The sequence below is a fragment of the Tasmannia lanceolata genome, unplaced genomic scaffold, assembly GCF_043159265.1.
Source record: "Tasmannia lanceolata isolate RefF3 unplaced genomic scaffold, GAP_Taslan_0.1 ptg000007l, whole genome shotgun sequence".
Taxonomy (NCBI): domain Eukaryota; kingdom Viridiplantae; phylum Streptophyta; class Magnoliopsida; order Canellales; family Winteraceae; genus Tasmannia; species Tasmannia lanceolata.
Genome location: NW_027518684.1, coordinates 10098610 through 10111354, shown reverse-complemented (window position 1 = coordinate 10111354; position 12745 = coordinate 10098610).

Genomic DNA, 12745 nt, shown 5'->3' with positions numbered 1-12745 from the left:
AGGGTGCGGCGGCCAGGCCCGAGACATCCCTGTCCCGGCCCTGATTTTCATGAAATATAGGTATTTTTGGCAATTTTCATGAAATATGGGATTTTTAGTAATTTCCCCTGGAGGTATTAGTATTTTTATTTATATTATTTTCTATGAGATAGGTGCATGTTTGGTCATTTTTTCATGACGTGAGGGTATTTTGGTATTTTCACGAGATATGGGTATTTTTCCATTTTTTACATATGCGTATTTCACTCTTTTTTCATGAAATTCTGATCAATTTCTACAAGACACGGTTACTAAAGTTATTTCTCATCAGATTTTGATCAATTTCTATGAGGTATAGGTACTTGAGTTTTTGTTTTTCGTCAAGGCTCCATTCCTTTGGACGTAAAAACGTAAACATGAAAGGAATGGAGCCTAAGTTTTAAAGGCAAAGAAAAACGTTAAAGGGAGCGAATTTATCCTCAAGCAGAAGCAGTGAACCATTCCCACAGATTTTATCCGTTTAAGAGGGGGGAAGGGGATATCATTTCTCTGTTTTTTTTATGAGAGGGATATTTTATACCCATGAGATAGAGTTACTTTGGCTATTTTTCTACAAGATAGCAAGAGCGTCGGCTGATGAAATTCCCCGACCCCCTATTTACCCCCTATTTACCCCCTTACCCGAAGGAATAAATATAAGAGAATACTTCCATTAGATCAATCACCATTTTAGCGTAGTGGGTAGCTGAATATGTTATTTTCTATTTACCCTCGTTGGAATTGACCCTGATAATATGACAATTCACCCAATTTCAAAGACCATGTGCGCAGACCTTAGCAACCTCAAGTGTCTCTTCTTTCTCAAGGATCTAAAGGCAATTCGTGGGCTAAAATCCTCTCTAGTTTCGGCTTGTACTCACCCACATACATGAGATGATGTTGGAAGGATATATGTTATAGCAGGGATTATGAGGAGTCTGTAGTTCCGAGAAGGAAGCTGCAGACCCGGGTGCCTAGAATTAATTTTGATGGGTCGAGTTGGGGCATCCGGGTCCGACATGTATCAGAGAGCTTTGCGCTTTCTCGGATCCGATTGACACAAAAGACTCCTACAAGGTGGAGCTAATAGCAGTTCTTTGGGGTATTGGAATGATGGCGAGGACATAGATGGATGATCTTATAGTGGAAGGAGGCATTCTTAATGTTATCATGTGGTTTGAAGAGAAATTTCCCCCTCAATTGAGATTTTTAGAGTTCTTCAACGAGACATTCGATAGAATGAAGGGCCACTCAGTTCGTTTTCATCGTGACAGGTGATCAACGAATGGAGAGGCGGATCGGCTAGCCAGGACGGGAGTGTCTCAACCGGCATTAGATTTCTTTGATTTTCTCCCTCCCCGAAATTTATTTGTACCCCTCTCTCTTTTCTGCTCCTGTACTCTTTGCTCCCCTGACCATCTGTATTTCAACGGGGTGTTTTTTATTGAATAAATTCTAATCATTAAAAAAAAAGGGAGAAAAAAGGGATAAAATTAGGCCTTTTCCATCTATCTATCTATTTATAATATGTGCAATGATAGATACAATGGAGCCCTTGCATAGAGAGCCACAGAAGGGCTCTTCATTGGATCCATGTCATTTTCAGTTGCATTTTAAAATTAGTTACATCTGATGACGTGGATCCAATCAAAAGCCCTTTTTTGGCTCTTCATGCAAGGGCTCCCTTGTATCTATGATTCCTCTTATAATATATACACTAATTAACCATGTTTTTTTTCTTTATCATTCACTTTTTTTCCCAATAAAATCTTTTATCGGAAAACCTTTACTTCATATCTCATGTTTTGTTTATACCCAAGCATAGCATGTCTGGGGGCCGCCATTTTACACCTGATCTGGTGGGCCCATCCTTTACCCGTCTTAATCTAATGGTGTGGGGCCCACCATTTTACACCTCGAACCTATGTATCAGTGTGGGGTCCACCATTTTACACTTCATGCTATTGATGGGATTGAACCACCATGTTTTTTACAGGGTGGGGCCTACTATTTTTCACCTCAAGTTTTTTATGGAGTGGGGCCCACCCTCTACCCATCATGTTTTGATGGTCTGAGGCCCACCATTTTGAACTTTTTATGGGGTGGGCCTACCATTTTACATCTTAGGTTTTTTATGGGGTGGGGTCCACCTTTTACACATGTTTTAATGGTGTGGGGCACACCATTTTACACCCATTCATAACATGAACCCATCGATATAGACATGGGGCTGATATCGGCATTCCATATTTTGATAATGGCACTACTCACCTTGTTTTACAGCTTTTTGTGATTATTACAGTATTATCAACATGTAATTAATAAAATGTAAATTTAAGTGAGTAATGCCATTATCAAACTATGGTTATGCTGATATCAGTCCCCTGTGTATAGTGTAGAAGATACAGATAGGTAGTTCTAATCCTTTAAATGAGATTTTAGTAGAAGCAAAATAAAAGCAGAGTTTTTATATGGTGTCTGCGTGTACTTGCACATCTTCATTAAAAATTGCAGTGAGGCTCCCATGGTTAATTGATCCAAACCATTAATTTATTCAGCCCTAACTTTAATATGTTTTGCCCAAAAAATCATCCCCCATGGAGTGTGAAGATCATATCCTAAAGAGATGATTTTGGTGGCAGCCTATTTAGTATTTACGCAAGGATCCAGCCAGTGAATGGTCTGGATCCAAACCATGTGGGCCCCACTGCACTTTATAAAAAAAAGTGCAAGTACGTAGGGACACAATATACTATCTCAATAAAAGCAACCATAAATGATATATTTGTGCCCTTTTCTTCCTCAGACCACCCCCTTGTAGTGTAAAAAGAGTAGTCATAATTCATAAATACTCTAGAAGGGGTGTCTCAGGGAAGAAAATGAGGCAAATATATCACTTCTTGTGAAACAACCAATTACCCCAAAAGCTTAAGCTGTTGGAGAAGGTGTTAGTTGATCTCGACCTTTGTTATGGTGCCATGTGAAACTACCAATTACTCGATCCAAAAGCTTAAGCTACTGGGGAAGGCATAATTTAGGGTACGTTTGGCTACCATGATTATTTTTTTCATGATAAATGGGTATTTCCAATCGGAGATGAGGGTGAAGTGGCTAAAAATCCGGAAAAAATGGGAAACTAGTGTCTTCAATGATGAAAAGTTGCAAAAATTAAAAAACAGTCAGATTTTGAGTAGAGTTTTTTGTTTCCACATTTTTTAGCCCCTTCTCACCCTTGGAGATGCTAGTTTCCTGTATTTTATTTCCTGATATTTAGTCACTTCATCCGCCTAACTTCTTAACCCATCTCTCACCACTTGGAGGCTCCAGCTTATCATGAAAGAAAAATCATGGTAGCCAACCATGCCCTAAATATTATAACACTTCTCAAAGCAACCCGGTGTTCTGGTGGGGTCTGTTTGGCTGCTTTTAAAACCAACTCCTCCTGCCACGTATCATCAACATAAAAACTTGGTTCACATTATTCTCTTTGCCATATTCAAACTCTTAAAAGTAATCCCACTTGGAATGTTTGTAAGAAGGATCATTAACATCCTGTATTAGATTCTTTGAATTTTTCCCCTTTCCGGCATCGCCCGTGGTCCCTTCGATTTCCAAGTTGCTGTGATTGAATATAAACTACTATCTCAAAAGATTATAAGATTAGTTTAAACGTTAATTATTTAAGTCCACTTGTTTGTTTGGACACCCATGTCTTTATTTTTAAACCACAATAAGGGGGGCTTAGTCATGGAGGATTTTAAAGGTTGTGTGACCTCTCACAAATTGTCCGGGACACTTGAGAACTTGGACTTTGAATGTGCAGATATTGAAAATTGTCCGTGACACTTGTTTGTTAGGTAAAATTTGCTCTGATTCAACTAGTTGAGAACAGGGTTGCTGGTAGCAAGTTCATGATTTATAATATGCTTGTCTCTTTATTTATCTCCAAATTGGATGCCAAGCCGTCCAAAACTCAGAAGAATCCATTAGAAAGAGCTAGTCAATGATTACTTAAGAAAAAGAGGTTCTTGCGATCATCAAATTTTGCCAAAAAATATTGATTTTCATGTTGGCCCAGATCTAATGTATAATGATGCATTTCAGCACAATCATATGGAATAAAAGAGGAAGAAGGTATAAAATCGAATTAGGTTGGATGAAGAGTGCAAATCACTTTGCTACTTCATTTTGTGTTGTTTGATCGGTGCAAGCCCCCATCAATAAATAATCTAGGGTTTCTGAAACCAAATCCTAAAAATGAAAAAGGCAAATTTCACAAAATTAGAGAAACTAAGGAGGAAAACCCTATGGAAAACCAAGAAGAAGGAATTAGGGTTTCTCTCTCAAACAAAAAGAGAATCAAAGAAGAAGAAAAAAGTACTGAAAGGGAAAGAGGGAATTAGGGTTTCAGAGTCTAGAGCTTTGAAACAGGAGAAGAAAAAGAGAAATCTTAGCTTCACCAACCCAGAAAAGAGAGCAATGATTTGTTCATCTTGGTGGATGGGAGAGGGGGCTAGGGCTTGAGAAGATGGAAGGAAATGATCGATAGGTGGGGATCTTTCAAATACCACCTATTTCAACGTGACAATTGGTTGCTCACTCTTATTTATATGCGGAACTTTAAGGTCCCGTCCCGTTAGAAGTTCACGCTTTTGGAGAATTTGCGACTAACGGATGATTTCATAGTTCCCGAAAATTGACGCCCACGACTAACGGGTGACAAGCCAAGTCCGCCAAATGTCGCTAAAATCCCTTGCGACTAACCCCCCCTAATTGGCTGTTACAATCCCCTTGTGGTGTAAAAAGAATAGTCATAATTCATAAATGGGAACCCCCAGACTGTAGCTCTTATAAGTTAAATTCGGATGCTTCCCTAACTGCCGACAAAGCAACTTTAGGTAGGTGGGCTTATCCATGATTCATCAGGCACTTCGATCCTAATGTATTCCTTAGATGCTAAGATTCAAAATATTACTGACCTTGAGCTCGATGCCATTGCTCATGGGCTAAGTATGGCATCTGCTACTAGTGTTCATAATATTTGGGTTGAAACAGATTCTTTGCTTGCAGCCAAGATTATCAAAGGTGAAATCAGATGCCCCTGGAGGAAACTCAACACTCTAGATAATGTCCTTAATCTTCTTAGATCATTCTCCTCTGGGAAAATTTCCCATACATGGAGGGAAGCTAACAGAGCTACTGATTTCCTCTCTAAAAAGGATTGTTGTTGTAAAGGGCCCATGTTTCTGCCTCAAGAAATCCCGCCCAATCTGGGCTCTATCTTGTATGAGGATTCCTCGGGATCTATCTACATCCGTTTGTAATATCAGATGATTCTTCAGAGGAGTTGTCTTCATTGAGGTTTGAAGGTCTGGCCCTTGCCCAGTGTTCGCTCCAACTTATAGCCCGCATTTGGACATATATGCTTTGGTGGACTCCCTCTTCTTGGGTCTTATGGATGTTTCATCCTTGTGATAGGAATTGAACTTCCCTGATTTTATGGTTATTTGTATGTCTTTGCTGCCCTTGTGACCCCCCTTGTCATCCTGTTTTCTTTTCAATATATCTGGTCGGGATCTGCCTAATCCCAGCTTGCCCAAAAAAAAAAATAATAATAATTCATAAATACTCTAGAAGGGGTGTCTTAGGGAAGAAAAGGAGGCAAATATATCACTTCTTGTGAAACAACCAATTACCCCAAAAGCTTAAGCTGTTGGAGAAGGCGTTATTTGATCTTGACCTTTGGTATGATACCATGTGAAACTACCAATTACTCGATCCAAAAGCTTAAGCCAATGGAGAAGGCATTATTTAGGGCACATTTGGCTACCATGATTATTTTTTTCATGATAAATGGGTGTCTCCAATTGGAGATAAGGGTGAAGTGGCTAAAAATCCAGAAAAAATGGGAAACTAGTGTCTTCAGTGATGAAAAGTTGCAAAAATTAAAAAAAAACAGTCAGATTTTGAGTATAGTTTTTTGTTTCCTCATTTTTAGCCCCTTCTCACCCTTGGAGATGCTAGTTTCCTGTATTCTGTTTCCTGATTTTAGTCACTTCACCCACCTAAGTTCCTAACCCATCTCTCACAACTTGGAGGCTCCAGCTTATCATGAAAGAAAATTCATGGTAGCCAAACATGCCCTAAATATTATAACACTACTCAAAGCAACCCGGTGTTCTGGTGGGGTCTGTTTGGCTGCTTTTCAAACCAACTCCTCCTGCCACGTATCATCAACATAAAAACTTGGTTCACATTATTCTCTTTGCCATATTCAAACTCTTAAAAGTAATCCCACTTGGAATGTTCTTTGTAAGAAGGATCATTAGCATCCTGTATTAGATTCTTTGAATTTTTCCCCTTTCCGGCATCGCCCGTGGTCCCTTCTATTTCCAAAGTTGCTGTGATTGAATATAAACTACAATCTCAAAAGATTATAAGATTAGTTTAAACGTTAATTATTCAAGCCCACTTGTTTGTTTGGACACCCATGTCTTTATTTTTAAACCACAATAATTGGCTGTTACAATCCCCTAACAAGCTGTCAAAAGCAAAAAGAGAAGTTTAAAATTGAGAGGGTGCACATATCAAAACAAGAGGTGACAAGTCAGCTCTATTTCACAAGGCGTAACATCTCAAATTCTAAAGTTTATGTCAATGAGTTGAATCCCAATCTACTATGGGTCAACCGATCAACTTCAGATAGGATCCATCTATGTCTTGGTCACAATCAGTTCGGATCCCTTATTGGTCGGGTCTTTTTTGGAGTGGATCCTACTTTTCAGGTTTGGGTCACAATCCATTTCAAATCGGACCGTCCATCAGGGTTCCTAAGCCCTACTTACATTGTACACAAGCATTGCTCAGAGTTAGGAGTGAGAAGACGAAGAAACTCCAGAAAGAGAGCGTAATCACCAACAAAAATAAAAATATAAAAATGAAAGGTTGTTTGTTGTTTTGAGCAGGGGTTTTAATGTTACGAAAATAACCCTCTTGAATAGACATAAATTAACAATAATATGAAAAGATTTTCGTATATCGGCGCACTCCCTTCCGATCTAAGGTGCTCCATCCGATTTTGTGGCTACATATATTTTACAGTCCAAAATAATTTAGCACCTTAGGATATGAATCCAGTAGACATAGTTTCGATCTAGTTGTTGTGCACAAATTCTATGAATTAATTAGCATTTGGAACGTTCGGATCTGTCGGACCATATGGGTCCATATTATTAGGGAGCTGATGTTAAGAAACTCTTGTTTGAATATTGACATTCAACTCTTTATCTAAGCATTATTGGTGAGTGGTGACATGTTGCTTCAAACCGATATGGGTTCAATATCAAAACATTTCATATATTTTTTTCCTTGGTTAGTAATGTTTATGTTTCTAGAAGACTATGACTGAATTGACTGATAGAGTGGACTACCTTGATTTTTAATTTTCTACTATTGTTTAAATCATCAAACAATCATACGCGACTGACTGAATCCTTTATTTTCCTTCTAAAGAACGAATTGTTGCATTTTTCAAGAGTCTCTTGAGATTGGACCACCGACCACTTTGCAACTTTTGCAAGTGTGTATTTTTCACTTTCTTTTAGGGTTTCTTGTATTAGATTTTGATAGGTCTATTTCTGGTGGGGGTTTACCTAAACTAGTTGTACTTGTATATAGAGTGAGATGTAAAAAAAAAAGGAGTAAAGAGATCCAAATTCCAGATATGGGTGCATCAATCCTTCTCCATTGAGATTTTTAGAGGTATTATTCATAAAATAAAAGATCATTCACCTCTATTAAACTTACTCTTTATCTTTTTTCTCTTTAATTTTAGCTAAGTAGGTCTCTTTTGATACTTCTATGGTTTATTTTCACATAATCTTATATGGAAATAATGGTTATAATAGATTTAATATCTTTCAAATAGGCCTTGACGTTTGCAAATAAGATTAACTTGCAATAATTTATTGAGAATTTAAATGACGAGATTTGCTACTCAGAAGTGCATGAATAGTGCTTCAGCTTGAAGCTATAACAGGATTGGATAATGGCACATATGGAAGCATGTGAGCAGCTTAATTGGCTTTAACCGGATACTTCCATTATGCCTGACTGTGGGGATTCCCTCTTGAAGCATATACCTCAGCTAGAAGAGAAATTTGGACAAGCGATTGAAATCGGTGAAGAACTCTAATTGCTGAATGACTAAAACCCCATCCCCGCTGCGAGGCATGAGGTTGGCATCGGTTCTCAATATAAATATACGTACACAAAGACCATGTCTGGCCACCAGGATTTTTTTCCATGATAAATTGGTCTCTCCAGTTGAGACGAGGGTGAAGTTCCTAAAAATCAAGAAACAGAATCCAAGAAACTAGTGAAACAAAATTCAGAAAACTAGTGTCCGTCGTGATGAGAAGTTGCTAAAAATCAGGAAAAAGGTCGATCCTATTTTGAGTTGAGTTTTTTGTTTCTAGATTTTTAGCCACTTCTTATCACAGGAGACACTAGTTTTCTGGATTTTGTTTACTGATTTTTAGCAATTTTATCCTTAGCCAAACTTGCCCAAAAAGTACGTTGGATGATATAAACCATTGAATTTGCAGGTGTCTATTATAGATAAGTGGTGTCCCAAACATCTTAACATCTTCCTCGAAGTATGATCGTAACCCTTCAATACATTTGGTGCAAAAATGGACAGCTCATTAATTTTATTTTATTTTAAAAGACAGTATAGAAAATTCCACAAATCTAACTGTTAGGATCATTCCAACAAAAGTCATTCGAAGAGCTGATCCCGACTGCACTTTTTTTCCGCACAAACACTCTAATTTTATTTATGAATAAGGACCGATTTTGGTGTTATACATAGATACCAGTACACAATACATGGGCTAGTTTCTTTTTGGCACTGTGGGTGAGGTATTGAGGTTTTAACTGAACATGGGAGAAATGGCATCCGTACGTACACTAGTTTTGAATCTTTTGATAGTGGGAGGGAGGAGTGTCACTATCAAAACAACTTCTAGTATTTAAAAAGTTGTCAAAAGGTAATTACATTTCCCAAAAAGCCCTCACAAGCCAATTAGAGAAGAAAAGACAACTGGGTTTGTGCAAATATCAAAATATGGTTGTGCTGGTATCATTACCCTAACTTCCATCTAAATATTGTAATTTATTTATGCAACCAGTCCTCGGACTTACAAAGTTGGTAATTTACCCCTTTCCCTCGTGCAAGAGGGACGTGATCCATGATTGGATTTGGTCGAAGTACTTACCTCGTAGATTAGTGGTGTAAGCAATCTACGGGAGGAAACAAACCTTCGATTTACCTGGAACATACCTCATAGAACTGTAGTTAGTAGTGTTTGGTTGTCAACCTCGTAATGTAGTAGTATGGGATGTCATTCCCAATACAAAGAGAGGAAATGCAAGCAAAATTCCACCTTTTTCTGGAGAGAGAGAGAGAGAGAGAGAGAGAGATTCACCTTTTTTTGGATGTTGCCTTGGATTTCATACGGAGGGGATAAGGTTGACACATCAGCAGACATGCAATGATATAGGGGACAAGGTTGACACATTAGCAGACATGCAATGATATTAACGGCCGGTAGATAGCCCTCGGTCTCTTGAGATGTCAATGCTATATTGGCAACCAACCAAGGGGTTTTATTGACGTGACACCCAAATGCCAAGCAAAACCCCTGAGCCATCTAGGCTTTTGTGCAACCGAACACAGCTGTTATTGTGCTTGTTGAAAGCGACCATGGTAAAAAATACTCAACAATCAAACAATCCTTAGCCAGAGAGAGAGATAGAGAGAGAGAGAGAGAGTCATCATTAATTTTAAAATGAGTTTTTTTTGTCAAGATAAACCCGGATTGAGACTCATGCAAGGAAACACCATCTCACCACAAATTCTAAACTGTAATAATCAATAGTAATTTATTTGGAGACATCATGATTTATTGATGGTTTTACGTAATAGTTGGAAAAACCTAATTTATATACTGTCAATCAATTATGATTGCTGGTAAATGTCAATTTGTAAGGTGGTTACTTGAAATTGCTGCTAAAATTTGTAATTCTCATTTTTTGATACTTAATATTATTTTTCAATAAAAAGTCTTTATCGGAAACTTTTACTTAAAAAAAATATATTTTTGCTTTTGCTGGTGGTCATAGCTGGCTGTAAAGATAAATAAATATAGACAGCCGGTAAAAGCGAAAACTACAAATTTTTAAGAAATATTGTAGTGGTGATTTTGATCTCAGGCAACCAATGCTGACAAATGATTAATCTGCTGATACAATCTTTATCAATGCCACATGTAGCAATGGACTGAAGACCACCTGTATAACGTTTACCGGCAGATTTTATAAATTTTATATGCAATTTTTACTGCTTGAGTTAACTTATTTGAAAAATAATAATTATAAATAATATTAAAATTATAAAATTTTATTGGCAATTTTAACTGCTTTTGTTTGAAAAATAATAACTAGAGATAATATTAAAATTTAATTGTAATTATCTAATAGGGGATACTATACATGTTAAGTATAATCAAAGCAAAATTCTGACGTTAGAATTGGAAAAAAATGATTTTGCCACTATAGTGTTGCCTTCGAATAAAATGTAATTATCCAAATAAATTTATGTTAAGGCCCTGTTTGTTTTGAATTTTGAGAATTGATTGCGAGTCGAAACTGATTATTACACTTAATTTTGTGCCCAATAATCATTTTTGCAGTCAAAATAGGTTCTCAAAATCCAAAATAAACAGGGCCATAATTAATTGAAATTGTAATCACCTTTGATAGGAGTTAAAGCTTAGTTAGAGTTGTGGAGAACTACTTTGGAATCCAAAAGTTTAAGGATGAGGAGGACTAAAACATAATATATGGAGTGCAACTTTAGTAACGTAAGGAGGCGGGGCAATGATGTAGTAAATATGATTGGACAGGAGGTACCTAAGAGGGATATCTTTTGCTATCTTGGTTCAACCCTTACATAAGGAAGGAGAGATTGAAGAGAATGTTAACCACAGAATAAGAGCAGGTTGGTTGAAGTGGAAGCATGGTTCAAGAGTTCTGTGCGATCGTAAAATACCTACAAAGTTATAGGGAAAGTTTTAAAAGACAGCTGTGAGGCTAGCCATGCTATACGGCTCTGAATGTTAAGCCACCAAGAAGCAACATGTGCATAAGATGAGTGTAGCGAAGATGCGAATGCTAAAATGGATGTGCTGCCACACAGGGTTAGATCGAATTAAAAATGAAGGCATCTGTAAAAAGGTGGGGGTGGCACCAATTGAGGAGAAAATAAGAGAGCACCGCGTAAGATGGTTTGTATATATCCAACGCAGGCCTTTGGATGCTTTAGTGAGAAGAAGTGACTCATGCCAAGTTGATGGAGTAAAAAGAGGTAGGGGCATACTGAAAACAACTTGGGTAAAAGCAGTGATTGAGGGATGACTTAAGGGCTAGGAACATAATAGACCATGACATTGGATAGGATAGAATAGAAGAAAATGATCCATGTAGACAAACCCAACTATCAGGAGTAGATTTAGTCAATTTGAGCCGGGTAGATCCTTCCATCTTCTTCATGAGAATTTTCTAAGATTTAACTAGTTTGGGACAAAGGCTTAAATGAGTTGAGTTGAGTTGTAATCACCTTTGACAGCTAGTTAAATTATAAAAGAGAAGCGAGTTCGTGTGTATTATAAAAACATGGTAGTGGAAATATCAGTAGCATTGGATACTAATTAATAGAGAGGGCATATGCAAAATGCCTAGGACGAATTATATATTTCCCCCCTTTCTCTTCTTCCGGCCACTCCCGCGTTGCATAAAAAGAAGGGAAAAATACACTTAGACCCCCTGTGGTTTCTGACACATTCAACTTAACCACTAATGTTTAAAAAGTTACAAGTAGACGCCCTGTGGTTTCAATTTGTGTAAGGTAGACCCCCTCAGTTGACGGTTCGTCCACAGATTGAAGGGTAGGATGATCTAATATAGCTGATTTTTTAGGCACACCCTATCTATGTCAGGGCCCATCAAAGAACGCTTTGGATCATCCAAACAATGTGGGCCCATTGAGTTTTTGGCAGTGTTTGGATTCGGGTATGGGCCCACATTGTTTGGATGATCCAAAGCGTCCACATGATGGGCCCTGACATAGATAGGGTGTGTCCAACAAATCAGCTCCATTGGATCATCCTAACCCTTCAATCTATGGACGAACCGTCAACTGAGAGGGCCTACCTTATATAAATTGAAACCACAGGGCTCTAAGTGTATTTTTCCCTAAAAAAAATTGTAACGAGGGCGACGATTTTTTCGCCCCCTTGAAGGATAATGCGCCCAACTGTTCACGTGATTTGACGTCCAAAAGCGCTAAAGTATCAAGTCTGCCCACAATTCATTTTAACAGTGGGGCGCATTATCCCACAGGGGGGCGAAAAAATCATATCCCTTAATAAATACAGTATAATCTATAGGGGGTGAACCACGGAAGAAAAGGGGGTAATAAATATATCACTTCCCATTCCTCAGAAATAAACCGCCTATGGGGCATGGGGGAAATAAAAGGGGGCGCATTATCCTACAAGGGGGCGAAAAAATCATCTCCCTTAATAAATACACTAAAGTCTTTAGGGGGTGGACAGCGGAAGAAAAGGGGGTAATAAATATATCACTTCCCATTTCTCAGACATAA